This window comes from Haliotis rufescens, unplaced genomic scaffold (assembly GCF_023055435.1).
Source record: "Haliotis rufescens isolate VD_foot unplaced genomic scaffold, xgHalRufe1.0.p SCAF_20, whole genome shotgun sequence".
NCBI lineage: Eukaryota > Metazoa > Mollusca > Gastropoda > Lepetellida > Haliotidae > Haliotis > Haliotis rufescens.
The window spans coordinates 4,775,980-4,790,189 of record NW_025963891.1 but is presented as its reverse complement, the minus strand read 5'-3'; the positions used below and the strand labels follow the sequence as shown (position 1 = coordinate 4,790,189).

General features: G+C 39.6%; 2 protein-coding genes across 5 annotated transcripts in view; one reads left to right on the top strand and one right to left on the bottom strand.

Annotated features, from left to right (window-relative positions):
- The window catches only part of LOC124142744 (U3 small nucleolar RNA-associated protein 6 homolog), a 174,020-nt gene that overhangs the window by 88,567 nt on the left and 71,243 nt on the right, over positions 1–14,210 (bottom strand). The window lies entirely within an intron of this gene.
- The window catches only part of LOC124118947, a 34,387-nt gene that overhangs the window by 9,882 nt on the left and 10,295 nt on the right, over positions 1–14,210 (top strand). Inside the window, exon 2 of one of the 3 annotated variants that reach the window (XM_046481278.2) lies at positions 6,746–6,903. The exons of 1 other annotated variant lie outside the window; for it this stretch is intronic. The gene's annotated coding sequence lies outside the window, so the exon portion shown is untranslated. Of the gene's footprint in view, positions 1–6,745; positions 6,992–14,210 lie in introns of all 3 variants that reach the window. One more of the 3 variants, XM_046481275.2, reaches the window with a different exon arrangement.

Below are 14,210 nucleotides of genomic sequence, written 5' to 3'. Positions count from 1 at the left end.
GTATATATTGATTCACATTGAAGAGACGATATATAGAGTCATATTGCAGAAAGTGTATATTGGGTCATATTGCAGAAAAGGTATATAGAGTCATATTGAAGAAAAGATATATAGAGTCATATTGCAGAGAGTATATATATAGTCATATTGCAGAGAGTATATATTGAGTCACTTTGCAGAAAAGATATGTAGAGTCATATTGCCTGATGGTAGATTTTGCAGAATGGATATCAATATTTTTACAATGGTATAGTGGAAAGACATGTTTTATGAGCGTCCATGGTTACTATTTAACATCCTTGGGATGAAGCTCTCAGCTGCAGGGAGGTAATGGCTGTCAGTTAATGACATATCATCATTAGCAGGGTTGTAAACCCTTCACCACCCATCACTCCTCCCCCTCCACCACCTCATCAGCCCAGCTCATTGTCCACCCTCAGCACCAACCTATAATATACACGTCTCATTAGCAAGCTCTTCATCACCGCATTGGAGTGATAATGTAACCATCAGACCTCCTGCCCACTATATAGGTCTCCATCGCCAGTTCCCGCGTCCTGGCCACCACTCTGGCAGGATCGAGGTACAAAGAGACCAATAAACGTCTCATGGCCCATACGACTGTGATTGGAGGTCTTGGCTGGCTCTTGGACTGCCATCTGAGCAATAGATCACGATTTACGACCCCATACAATTGGTTGTCCTAGTGCCTCACAGCAGTACTCATTGTAGACAATTCAATTACCTTGCGCACTTAATTTATTGCAGGCTGATGATCACATGATCAGGGCTTTATTTCACAGGCAGGTAATCATGGCTTGTTGGTTTAAAGGTAAACAGGGCTGAGAGAGTGGAGCAGTGTTAGCCAATCCTCTCCTGATTAATCGCTACCAGTGGCCCAGACTGGCCGCTTCTACCCTGCTTCCCAGGGCGACAGCCACAGCCCTCAAGTGGGGATATATTTCATGTCATTAGAGTAATCATGGTTAGAGGAGATACACCAACGTAATCCCTGGGTAATTACCTCGCATAATCCACATCAGCCATAACGTGTGCAATTCAAAATAATCCACTGATTTCCCTTTCATCAATAACGTAAACAATTTGTCACAAATAATTGCAGGAACAATTACATTCATAGAATGAACTTGTATTGACATTGAGCAAAAAACTAACTCATGGTAAATTAAACATCGTATAAATTTCATACAAATGTCAGAAATTGAAGCTAAATAATAAATTATGGTTTAAACTCGAGGGATCATGTTTATAAAGATACCTGTGGATGTCGTCTCAGATTTCTCATTGCCCTGCATCTTTTCACAAAGGAGGAGATGCACGACACTGACCATTACCCAGAGAGAAAATATGATCAATAGTCACATGGGAAACCATTTGACCATCAGACAAAGTGGGTGAAAGTTGTTCTAGAAAAAGTCCTCAATATTAAACCTAAACAGAAGTAATCAAGTCAGATAAAACCAGCACGGCCTATACCCACCCAGCACAGCACGGCCTTATAATACCCACCCAGCACAGAACGGCCTACGCTTACCCAGCACAGCACAGCTTGGCCTATACCTGCCAAGCACAGAACGGCCTACACTTACCCAGCACAGTGTGGCCTGTACCCACCCAGCACTGCACGGCCTATACCCACCCAGCACAGCACGGCCTATACCTGCCCAGCATAGCACGGCCTATACCCACCCAGCACTGCACGGCCTACACTTGCCCAGCACAGTGTGGCCTGTACCCACCCAGCACAGCTCGGCCTATACCTGCCCAGCACAGCCTATACCTGTCCAGCATGGCCTATACCTGCCCAGCACAGCCTATACCTGCCCAGCATGCCCTATACCTGTCCAGCACGGCCTATTCCCACACACTTGACTGTTACACAAGAAGCACCCCATCCTCGGAGACTGTTAATGACGGTTCACACGAGACTTGCAGCGTGAGTGATGACAGCCCCCTGAGGTGAGGGGCTCGGCCTGCACATAGCCAACATACCTGCACCTGCCTCCGGCGGGGCCAGACAGTCGACACCTACTTACATACTTACATCTCATTGTTACATCAGTCGGGAGATCACTTGTGGAGTTGATGACAGATTGCACTCACTGTACATACAGGCACAAATATTGACAGACATCTACTTATAAAACCATGTTGAAGGATATTACTTGTCGAACAGATTTCAATAAAAGGATTACACTCTGGGCTTTGTTAAACACAAGTTAAGTTTGTTTGTTTCTTTCTTTGTTGTTTAACACTGCACTCAGCAATGTTCCACCTATATGGCAGTGGTCTGTAAATAATCGAGCCTGGACCAGACAATTCAGTGATTGACATCATGAGCATCTATCCACGCAATTGGAATACGATGACATGCATCAACCAAGTCAGCAAGCCTGACCACCTGGGTGAAAGTGAGTGCTGACTAGTCTCAGAGGCTTGTAAGCAACTGTGATGGGTATTTGATTTGTGATGGGTATTTGATTTGTGATGGGTATTTGATTTGTGATGGGTATTTGATTTGTGATGGGTATTTGAGTTGTGATGGGTATTTGAACTGTGATGGGTTTTTGATTTTTGATGGGTATTTGAACTGTGATGGGTATTTGATTTTTGATGGGTATTTGAGTTGTGATGGGATTTTAGTTGTGATGGGTATTTTAGTTGTGATGGGATTTTAGTTGTGATGGGTATTTGATTTATGATGGGTATTTGAAATGTGGTGGGTATTTGATTTGTGATTGGTATTTGAAATGTGATGTGTATTTGATTTGTGATGGGTATTTGAAATGTGGTTGGTATTTGATTTGTGATGGGTATTTGATTTGTGATGGGTATTTGAAATGTAGTGGGTATTTGATTTGTAATGGGTATTGGAGAAGTAAAGGGTATTTGATTTGTGATGGGTATTTGATTTGTGATGGGTATTTGAAATGTGGTGGGTATTTGATTTGTGATGAGTATTTGAGTTGTGATGTGTATTTGATTTGTGATGTGTATTTGATTTGTGATGTGTATTTGATTTGTGATGTGTATTTGAACTGTGATGTGTATTTGAGTTGTGATGTGTATTTGATTTGTGATGGGTATTTGATTTGTGATGTGTATTTGATTTGTGATGTGTATTTGATTTGTGATGTGTATTTGATTTGTGATGTGTATTTGAACTGTGATGTGTATTTGAGTTGTGATGTGTATTTGATTTGTGATGGGTATTTGATTTGTGATGGGTATTTGAAATGTGGTGGGTATTTGATTTGTAATGGGTATTGGAGTTGTAATGGGTATTTGATTTGTGATGTGTATTTGATTTGTGATGTGTATTTGAACTGTGATGGGTATTTGAGTTGTGATGTGTATTTGATTTGTGATGGGTATTTGTGATGGGTATTTGAAATGTGGTGGGTATTTGATTTGTGATGGGTATTTGAAATGTGGTGTGTATTTGAAATGTGGTGGGTATTTGATTTGTGATGGGTATTTGAAATGTGGTGGGTATTTTAAATGTGGTGGGTATTTGTGCTGTGATAGGTGTTCAAGCTGTGATGGGTGTTCAAGCTGTGATGGGTATTTGAGCTGTGATGGGTGTTCAAGCTGTGATTGGTGTTCAAGCTGTGATGTGTGTTCAAGCTGTGATGGGTGTTCAAGCTGAGATGGGTATTTGAGCTGTGATGGGTGTTCAAGCTGTGATGGGTGTTCAAGCTGAGATGGGTGTTCAAGCTGAGATGGGTATTTGAGCTGTGATGGGTATTTGAGCTGCGATTGGTGTTCAAGCTGTGTTTGGTGTTCAAGCTGTGATGGGTATTTGAGCTGTGATGGGTGTTCAAGCTGTGATGGGAGTTCAAGCTGTGATTGGTATTTGAGCTGCGATGGGTGTTCAAGCTGTGATTGGTGTTCAAGCTGTGATGGGTGTTCAAGCTGTGACGGGTATTTGAGCTGTGATGGGTGTTCAAGCTGCGATTGGTGTTCAAGCTGTGATGGGTGTTCAAGCTGTGATGGGTATTTGAGCTGCGATGGGTGTTCAAGCGGTGATGGGTATTTGAGTTGTGATGGGTGTTCAAGCTGTGATGGGTATTTGAGCTGCGATGGGTGTTCAAGCTGTGATGGGTGTTCAAGCTGTGATGGGTATTTGAGCTTTGAACGGTATTTGAGCTGTGATGGGTATTTGAGCATATTAGCCACATGCAGTCAAAGTAGTCTTTCTGTTCATCCATAATTCAGAATAACGTGCAGCCAACTAACCTACAGCTGGAAAAAAAGTCTCACATGAACTTCCAGCACCCCTACCCCCTCCTCCCCCAAGACAAACACTTGGATGTGCTGGCTTCTTTAGCAGAAATGTTTGTATTTTAGAAGATTGATTGATGGCCTGGCTCTCTGCTTACATGTCCGTACATTCATCACCCCCTAAAAAACAGTAATTTGTCTGTGTTTATGACAAACTGTCCGAAGATACTTCATGATGGTAGCTAGTTGTGGGGGGAGCAGTAGTTACATTCCACACACACACATACATCATTCAACACTTGACCCCATCATAGAGACCGGGTGGCACGTGGAGGCTGTAACTGAAGATATCTGGACATTATAGGAACAGTGTTGGTTATCATTCAGTCCATCATTTCATCGTCCATACATTCATGAAAAAGAAATAAAAGCAAATATTTTCAAATATAATAATAAAAGACATTTACTGTCATCTGAACGTAATATTTCCCATTTTATTTTTAGTTTATAGATTCAAACTTTAGGGAAATATCACCCACGAAGGATAAGGGTCCAGTCTGACACTGGAAATGTCAAATATCAAAATTGGGAATATTGGTATGAAAAGTATCAGACATGTTCACAAATAGTTTATTGTCTTTCTTACACTTGCAAGTTATAGACTTCTGGCAGGATCAAGTACATTGTGGCTAAAAATTGGTTAAAAGGATTTTATACACCTCCAATAGGCAATGTAACTATGGTATGAACACTTGACCATGTGTGTACTATCTATACCTTAGCTACATCTTCTGAGCACATAGCCTGGGTAGAGGACTTCCTCGTGTAAATATGGTTCCTGAACCTCAACAATCATCTCTTTTGACACATTGTAGACTTACATATACATATAGCCCCTAGCAAGCTGAAACATGTGTTGAATGATCAGTCTAATCCTCAGCACAGGAACACATCTCTCACAGCAGATCCTGTACAATGTCCTGTGAGAGAATGTGTACATCTTGTTGGTTTTTGTACATGACAAGTTCATAGCAGGACCATCACAAGTGAGCAAATCGTTTTCTCCAACACCATCACGCTGTAAATCATCTGCAGTTCGCGAAGGCTACGATTATTTAGAGGTTATGACAGACCATATACCAACAATTAAAACTGTCTTGCAGGTGATAAAACTATCATAACGCATGCCCGGCTGTCATGTAATATGTAAGATGATGTCACCTTGTCATGTTCATCGCGCATCATGAGAGGCTCCACTGGGGAATAAAAAGCACTGCCACATGAATAAACAAGCTGCAGCTCCTCCTGCATCCCCATAATAATCATTATAGGAATGCTGATAATTATGATAATGATGATAATAACAATAATGAAAATAATAATGCTGACGCTGATGATATAATAATAATAATAATAATAATAATAATAATGATGATGATGATGATGATGATGAGGATGATGAGGATGATGATACAAAAATAAAAATAATAATAATAACAAAAATTAATGTTTCAAATTGGGAAAACATAAAAAAATATATACTATGTATTCCTGGTAATGCAACTATGAAAGCTCTGATAGGTTGAATAAAAACATTAACTCCTCCAGACTCGCTTTGCAGCTTGTGACTAAGAAGCAGGATCTACTGTGTTATTCAGATCCATTATTCATTATACAAGGATGAAAATATGTGCAAACAGCACGAGATAAATTAGGATTTACTTTCTCAGATGTTTATGCAAATCCTCCTCACATGATAGGCTGACCTGACACATTCCTCAATATATAAGTTTATAATCCTCACCATTGGAGTCAAAATTTACATAATCATACAGATTTTTTCTTTTCATAATGTGAAAATGGTGTATATCACTGCCATACAGTTTATAGCTCTTTTATGTCAATCCATGAAATGTAGATCTCACGTCATCAAAATACCCACTGAAGCCTGTCGAGAGGGAGATCAGCCAAGCTGGCCGTGACACTAATCCACGGACATTCTTCACAAACATCTTGCCTTATGTGCATGCGTATATCAATTTTATTACCCAGTGCCCTCTTTAATGCACGATATAAAACATCTGAAATGTTGCCTGAAGCATAGCTAAATGTGTACAAAATGCAGCCCTTCGCTGCCTCACAAAGATCACTTAATCAACAGTGAAATATCATTATTGATCATAAACGTACAAAAGAATTACAAATTTAGAAAAAAAAGGGACTTATTTCTGGGCAAGTTGATTTCACCAGGCAACAAGTAGCACGAGAGGGTTCATTCACAAGACTGTAATCCGTCATATTGTTACAGTAGCAACCGATTTCACCTGTTCAATAAAGAAGCAATTCTGTTGTGCCCTTTCACCCACTTTCTTACGCAGGGCTAGGTCTTTTTAGATTCTGTTGAATTTTTCCTGAGAAAGGAAAACACACAATATGTTTTGAGACATTGAGCTGGTCTCGATATAGGTCAAGTCAAATCGCTACCGTCTGTCGTCTTCAGGGCTCTGCGGGTTCTCCAGTGAGGCCGTACCTTAACGGGGCACAGGTAACAACAGAGTCACGAGGGAGCTGATCGCTTGCTTGCTCGCTCTTGCTGCCTCGCCAGTTACTCGCACCACAGGCTGAGCTCTACAGGCTGAGCAGACGTCCACAGTACAGGTATGTGCTCACGGTCAGTCGGGGTACATGTGATACACATGCAGTGGATTGTGGGATACACCTGTCAGTGAGGATACATTCATTACACGTAAGTACCAACCCGACAATTGAGAATATTGTCATGGGGAGACAGAGAATATTGACAAAGGGGAAACAAGACTTGTCACCGAGTCGGAAATCACTTGCTGTAGAAAATCTACCTGCGTGTTCATGCTCAATAACGGCTGATCGACGGCTAGATGAAATACCAGGCACATTCCTGACACCAGCTTTATTATAGCTGAAATTATAACCGAGTGTGTGTACATGTTTAAGTATTTGTCCTGACTACAAACAAATTAACTGTCTTGCCTGTAGAAGGGACTGGGTATCTGTGGAAACTGAAGTGTCTAGTAGCGTATGTCACAATAGTAAGTAAGATATGGACTTGTTCCTATCACTGTTGTATCCTGGGGGGCCTTTATTCATCAACCGATAGAGCCGGGGCAAGTCCACAGTCATGGCAATCAGCTGGCTCACAAACACATAACAAGTCTATCAGTATCAATAAATATGTGATTTTCCGCACAATAAGCCGTGATTGGAGGCTGCGGATAATCTGACAGTGGTAACCGTGGCTATTGTGTTTTAAATGTTGGACCCGTTGACCCCTTACAGCCCCTGTCTCGCCACCATGTGTGGAATCCCTGCTGTACAATAGCCCCTTCCCTTCCACAAGCTCCACAAAGGGCTCCCTCCCATGGCCGTGTCACAGTCCATCGTTAGGGGTACCTGATACTGCATTGTGGGTGGAACACTGTTTCACTTCTCTCTCAATCATCGCAGTTCACAGTTGGTTGACCATATAATCTCTGTAACTCGTCAGCATTGTCCGACCGATTGTATCTTTCAATTGACAACTTTTAAAGGCTATATTTAGTTACATGCATATGATATGCAAATCTAAATTTAAAGATTTATTTTATTGAGGCAATTACCCTAAAGACTGGACGAGTCAATATTCTTTAAAATATAAAATCTAATAAAAATCCAGTTTTACTGGTATTTAATCACTTGTGGTACTAAACCTCTGTGGTATTTAAAGTGTATTTCAAACAAAGGAATTTACCGTCATCCACTTAACTTGAATAGAATCAGGTTGTAATCTTATGTGCATTTGCCTGACAATGATGACATTAAAGATGACTGTGTTAGAGATGAAATGCTTTCAAGGTGACACCTGAAGAAAACTTGAAAGGCTACATTTTGAAAAAGAAATATCGAGTCCTTGAGGAGGATCCGAGTTCCTCCTGTTTTGATAGTGGTGTGGCCCAGCTTCGTGTTTAGAATTGTCCTGGTGCTCAGGTTAGTTTGGTGTTGATCAAGGTTACCTCACGCTGCTCCCAGAACACAGTGGACGATGTTGCTTCGACAACGAAGCTGCGGCCTTGTGGCGGCAAATAACATAGCAACATTGGAGGGCAATTTCCGAGAAATAGAAAACACAAAAAATGGTGGTGGAAGTTTGTGCACATCTGATCAAAGGTGTTGTCATCGTGGTTCAATCTTGTCAACTCCTTGCTCTCAGATAGATTTGATGCATGTTTTTCTCAAAGATCTTCCACTTTGTTTGCATTGTGGTGATGCGAAGTGTTTGATTTGAAAAAAGTAAAATGCTTCTAGTTCCGCCCAATCCTGTCTATGCAGCTCCCAAGTGAAGGGATTGGTAGTTGGCTTTCTGCTGTTGTGCAAGGGTGGTTTACCAGAGATACTTGAAATCACTGAAGCCAAATATTCCTTGTTTTCTCTACTGGACGATATTTCTGGAGACACATATATTTATTATTTAATTGGTGTAATTCTTCACAATTTTACTTCCTTATTTTGGGCTTCCGTTGACAGTTGGCATGTCAAACATCAATTTTTCAAGTTACCCCATCAATGGAAAATATTTCTACATTCTTAATAATTTTCAAAACAATTTTCTCAGGTATAATCAAATTAACATTGGACTGCCGCACGGTTTTCAGCTGCAAATAATTTCCGAAATGAACTCATGCTACTGAGTGGACTTCATTCTAGATTTCAACTGGAAACCTGTTCTGAGAATCAAACTAATCAGGTCATATCTTTCTAATGGGCACAAACTAATTCCTCTACACTAGACTCTATGATGAAACTGGTTTAGTTCTTTTCACATCTATTTCACACGCTACAGTAGCCACTATTCTTCTTACTCAAACAAATTAGATTAATTTTTACCACGGTTCATTTTAACCTTTTAACCTCATGTAAATTGATGTATGTCTTCAAATACTACTGTTGGTTTCGTGTAATTTCTAGTTCTAAATTTATCTTCATCAAAACATTACATTTCAGGCATTTTTTTATGATTTTTAGTAATTAAACTTTGGTGATATCTGGTAGGTCTCCCTGTGTGTTGATATTCATAGTCGGTGATACGCATGGAGATAAGAGAACATGGAAATATTAAAGGGATCCCAAGTAGGCCATTAACTTTTGTGTGAGTGTATCCGCCCTGCCTAATTGAATGTGTCGGTTGAGTTTGAAGTAATTTTTAGCAATATTTCAGGAATATAACAGCTGGGGACTAACTTCCTACAGTGCACCATGTTGAGATTCAACCCAGCATGGGCTTTAACCACTGGGCTACCAGCCATTGCCTCATTGCGCAGAGAGTGACAATCTGAACAGGCTTCCACATGACTGCCGACCTATGTCGATGTGATGTCATAGCCTCACCAGCACACGTCCGTCAGATAGATGGCGCTTCCACCCCGCTACTCCAACCGAATCAATTCCACATTAAACAACCATCATCTTGGCACTATGCACTAAGTTAAATCACCCTTTACTGACTCAACTTCCATAATGGCAACTTGTGTTTCATGACACCCCTAATGTTTTCCGTGTCTATTGTGGTATGGACAGATCTAACTATGGTGTACAGCAATGTCTTAAGTATGACAAATAATCCATGGCCTGTTAGCTCCCCAATAAACTCAGAAATTACAGGCCGTCTTTAACCTTCCTGAAAGACATAAATCTTTTCTGTGAAACTGTGGATGCCCTGGGACAAAGACACCGGACAAATTATGGAATAACAGCCATTCACGGGCGCGCGGACATATTGCTGGCGAGAAGCTCACCTGGGCGGAGTGTCAAAACACTTGATATGTCAGGGAAACGTTTAGGATCATAAACTACCATTGCCATTAATATAAAATAATGAGATGTAATTTCACACAAGTGAAATCCTAGACTTACAGAGGGAAAGAGTGCAAATATGACGGAAGGTTCACACAAAGGAGTGTGTGTCGTGGGAAAGGTGTACAATGTGTGCACATAGAACCACTTGTCATACAAACCAACAGGTACTCAGACTGTCACATTAACCCAACTGTAAACAGGTAGATTTTAAAATTCTATTAAATCTCATTTTGGGGTGGAACGATATTTATTCGAACCTTTAAAGGTATCATATCCTTTTGCAAATTTTCAAACCTGTAACCACTTTTTACCAGAAGAGGAAGGCAGCTGGAGAAACTTTACCTTTCTCACAAAAAATATGCACAGTGGAGATGAGTACCACTCAACGTGGTAATGTTTCAATGTCCATCTTTAAATACTGAAATGTTTTAAAAAATCATAATTCTGATCACACCCAACTTCTTGAATAGTCCTGTGTCATTACTGTGGAATTCATATATTTTTCAAATTAATTTTACTAAAAGCCTAGGTATGTCTGGATCATACTAAACCAAGTCTAGATAAATTACAATTATCATTAAGAAATGTTTTCATGGACAAGTTTAGTTTAGTTTAAAATTGTTTTTATTTCAACTGAAAATTAGAATCGGTAAGCAAGACAGCACTTAGTTTAATACCTCTCCCTACATAGAAATCAGGTAGCAAAGATAGGTAAGGTGTATACATAATACTTACACACAAAAATACCTTGGTGGTCAGTTGTCAAGCATGATCAGCAGTGTCTGGTTTTGATAGTCAGAATGATGGGATTATACGTAATATGAAGTACTACATAATGTACACAAGATACCTATATATGATATGTGAGGGTTTGGGGTATTATATAAGTTTATATCTACCAGCTTTATGATGCTAGTATGGACAGATAGAAGAATTTCTTTATTTGCTTCAGATGATTGGCCTTCACATCCGTAAAGTACTTTATTAATATCATACCCGTTTATGTAAGACAATGAATTGCTTCTAATTTGATCATAATTGCAACAAAGTAGTAGTGTAGCGGGTCTTCATAGTGGTGACCACAGGAACTTCTTTAAACTGCAAGAACTACTTATTAATGAAAAGATATCAGTTTAAAAAAAGGAAAGTAAAATTATTTGTTATATCATTACAAAGTTCAATGCTGTTAACAGCCTCAAATGTTTTGAAAGCTTAAGATATTATAAACCCAGTACCATGTTACTTACTTCTATTAGAGATTTAACGTGTGCTTTCCGACTGTAAGCGTATGTCGCACACGGGCCCGGCCAGGCCATTTAATGTGTTTCCGAAAGGGGAAAAAGTGATTTTTGCAACCCAGGAGGGGGGTTTTAGGGGATGCTTATATAGTAATTTTGAAATTTTGAGAATTGGAATGTATGCCAAGAGAGGGTGGGGGGCGAACCATGTTCCTGTATGAGTAGTTCTTATAGAATAACGTGCAGAAGAACTATCCTGCAGAACTAACGTGAGTATTCCTAAAAAATATACCACTACTCACATCTGGAATGTCACCGGGGATAAAATCAATTAGGCATGTCAAAGATAAAGACATAATCATTAATCAATATACTCTAGAAAGGCAACATGTCATTTCTTGACAACATATTTTTATAAACATTCCAGCAAAATGATCTTATAATATTGACCCTGGTGACTTATGACCGGAACAGACACAGGTAATTGTCTGTTGTGACAGAGAGATAATCCTCTATTGTAACATGGAGACAATAACGAGATGCTGCAGCCACTAATGAAACACACTGATGTCTAATGAGTGAGGTCATTCACAAACAATTGCCCCGGGGTGGCCCATCCAACTCTGTGACAGCAGGAAGTCATGTGACTACGAGCCTGGGGGGAGGCAGAGAATCACCTGTACCAGATCAACCGCTAATAGTTCAATCTGCTCATCCTTGTGCTCGTCAAAAGGAATGTTAGGCATGGCAGTTATATCAGCATGATCAGTATTGCTGCAAGTGGTCACCGAGACAGGTGCCCCTCGCTCCACCTTGACACTGCAATAATTACATGTCATAGTTACAATTCACTATCTCATCAGATGATCACAGCAATGAGAGCCATCAGTAGGATCTCCTCTCAAAAGTTCCCACCACTAGTTGACATCCCCTGTGTATGTAACATTGCATACGTCACTGAAACCCACAGTAGGGCTTCCACAAATACATAGTATAAGGGTGGTGGGGTAGTCTAGTGGTTAAAGCACTTGCTTGTCACACTGAAGTCTGGTTTCAATTCCCACATGGGTATAATTAGACTATAACATCTAGTCTCTGAAATGAACATATTTTACAGAAAAAACAGTTGTTAAATTATAATTATAAAATATAATAAAAAGGAGCCCAGAGTCTTTCTTCATTCCTGATACTGCAGTAATCTAGACTTGCCAAACATTATAGATTTGCATGGGCTGTATTGGATATATTTGTTTCAGGGTCTGTATGACCAACTAGGGTAAAATGTGTGAAGCCCATGTCTTGCGTCCTCCGCCTTGACATTGCTGTAGTATTGCTAAAAGCGAGCCAAAATCCCACTCACAAAAAACAGTCAGTATCACCACAATGTCACACCACTTAGATACTTAGCGTCTTACACATAAAACTGCATGCAAAACTAAATTTTGTACCAGTTTAGAACTATTGCCTTTAGTCAGTATTACATTCAGTCTCTTTCCAAAAACAATATCATCCAAAATTTAAATAGTATTTTCATGAGGGAAAACAGATAGAATATTAGACAAGTTTCTTTCTGAATGTTTTATAAGATAACTATTTTCATCATACTCTCATCCCATTTGAACTACTGCTTGAAATGGAAGTCTTACGTTGGGATCACCGTCAAGTATTGAGTTCACGTGCTTATAACAGTGTTATCCCCAGGGCCTAGGAGCCAGTGAAACCAAACAGATTCCATTACACATTACACTTACCCCAATTATTACACTTAACTTGACAACAAACCCACATTGCTTCTGGTTGAAAGAGATATCAATCAGATCAGAAAAGGTTTGATATGGCCACTAAATTTATACAGAATATAGAACTTCACAAGGTTTAATAATATAGGCCTAAAAGATTCTCCACTGTGTGGAGAAGCAAAGAGAAAACTACTACCTATATTGATGAAATATCAAAACCAGCATTATATTCTAGAACTAGCAAAAAATGACCTATGGAAACTGGTTGATGGTTGAGTATCCCAAGAGACCTAAGAGAGCATGTAAACTATGTATTACAATTTATAGGAGACAAATTTCATCACATTATTGTTAATATTCTTTAGATGTAAGTAAAAAACTTTTAAATAATTACTACTTCACATGGTCCAACTGAGCAAAGTACCAGGAACTGTTTTCACAATTTAAAGTTCCAACCCTTAGAAATCTAGCAAAGTCCCCACGATACACTAGAAGTGACTTGTAATTGTCTGATGTCATCTTACTGTAAGTTATTATGTCAACTCTATATTTGTACTCATGTACCGCAAGTTGTTAGAGTTAAAAACATCTTGCTGCTCATGTGGACTATCTCTTTATTATCCTCCACTAATAGCTCCACCTCCTAATCCACATTGATTGCCACGTAGGTTATAAACCTGTCACCATGATTCTTAATTATCAAGCTTTACTGCATCAGCTTAGTCATCTCCTCGTGGTGTTTAAAATACTATTTGCCACCAGTCTACTCTGCTGCCAAACCCCACCACTTGCTCCTGTATCCCAATAAATGTAAATGACATTTCAGAGGCCTGTTCAAATATAAGGACAATTTAAACTGTATGGCAAACCGCTTGTACACTTGGCTTCATAGAAGTGTTAGCGACACAAAAGCATTTCCAACCCAAACCAATAAAGAGTTGTTCTCCATGACACTTCTCCTCCAGTTTATCATGCTACAGATAATCCCATTTGTAATCGTCTAATCTTACAACATGAAAGGTGGAAGGTTTTTAACTGCCTCATATAATATGACAATGTCTGTAGTTACATAAACCTATTACTGGCATTCAATGTTATCTTCAATGTACAAGTGGTAGAT